This window comes from Arachis hypogaea, chromosome 17 (assembly GCF_003086295.3).
Source record: "Arachis hypogaea cultivar Tifrunner chromosome 17, arahy.Tifrunner.gnm2.J5K5, whole genome shotgun sequence".
In the NCBI taxonomy this organism is placed as follows: Eukaryota; Viridiplantae; Streptophyta; class Magnoliopsida; order Fabales; family Fabaceae; genus Arachis; species Arachis hypogaea.
The window spans coordinates 69,825,841-69,827,158 of record NC_092052.1 but is presented as its reverse complement, the minus strand read 5'-3'; the positions used below and the strand labels follow the sequence as shown (position 1 = coordinate 69,827,158).

General features: G+C 39.9%; 1 non-coding gene across 1 annotated transcript; it reads left to right on the top strand.

Moving 5' to 3' along the window:
- The first annotated feature begins 446 nt into the window (after positions 1-446).
- On the top strand, positions 447-554 carry LOC112768337 (small nucleolar RNA R71). Its single transcript, XR_003185773.1, has one exon. It is a non-coding gene; the product is annotated as a small nucleolar RNA R71 (small nucleolar RNA).
- Positions 555-1,318: the final 764 nt, after the last annotated feature.

Here is a 1,318-nt window from a genome sequence, read left to right as displayed (position 1 = left end):
CATGAGAGATTTGGATGATTTCTCCATGAAGGATTATAGGTGTTTCCATAGGATTCTCCCATGTAATTCACCTCTTCCATTGCAGGGTTCTCAAGGTCATAAGCTTCTTCTTCAGAGGAAGCTTCTTTAGTACTGCCTGTTGCTACTTGCATTCCAGACAGACTCTGAGAAATCATATTGACTTGTTGAGTCAATATTTTATTCTGAGCTAATATGGCATTCAAAGTATCAATTTCAAGAACTCATTTCTTCTGATTTATCCCATTATTCACAGGATTCCTTTCAGAGGTGTACATGAATTGGTTATTTGCAACCATCTCAATGAGTTCCTGAGCTTCTGCAGGTGTCTTCTTCAGATGAAGAGATCCTCTAACAGAGCTGTCCAATGACATCTTGGACAGTTCAGACAGACCATCATAGAAGATACCTATGATGCTCCATTCTGAAAGCATGTCAGAAGGGCACCTTCTGATTAATTGCTTGTATCTTTCCCAAGCTTCATAGAGGGATTCATCTTCCTTTTGTCTGAAGGTTTGGACTTTCACTCTAAGCTTACTCAATTTTTGAGGTGGAAAGAAATTTGCCAAGAAGGCATTAACTAGCTTTTCCCAAGAGTTCAGGCTTTCTTTAGGTTGTGAGTCCAACCATGTCCTAGCTCTGTCTCTTACAGCAAAAGGGATGAGCATAAGTCTGTAGACTTCAGGGTCAACCCCATTGGTCTTGACAGTGTCACAGATTTGCAAGAATTCAGCTAAGAACTGATGAGGATCTTCCAATGGAAGTCCATAAAACTTGCAATTCTATTGCATTAGAGAAACTAATTGAGGCTTAAGCTCGAAGTTGTTTGCTCCAATGGCAGGGATTGAGATTCTTCTCCCATAGAAGTCGGGAGTAGGTGCAGTAAAGATACCAAGCACCTTCCTTGCATTGTTGGCATTGTTGTTTTCAGCTACCATTGTTTCTTCTTCTTTGAAAAGCTCTGTTAGGTCCTCTAGAGAGAATTGTGCTTTATCTTCTCTTAGCTTTCTCTTCAAGGTCCTTTCAGGTTCAGGATCAGCTTGAACAAGTATGCCTTTATCTTTGCTCCTGCTCATATGAAAGAGAAGAGAACAAGAAAGTAGGGAATCCTCTATGTCACAGTATAGAGATTCCTTGAGGTGTCAGAGGAAAAGAAGAATAGAAGGAGGAGGTAGATAGAAGAGAATTCGAACTTATCAAGAGGGATAGAGTTCGAATTGCACCTTGAGGAGGAGTGTACACCTTAAATAGAAGGATGTGAGAAGAGGGAAAGGATTTTTGAAAATAAATTAAAAAGATT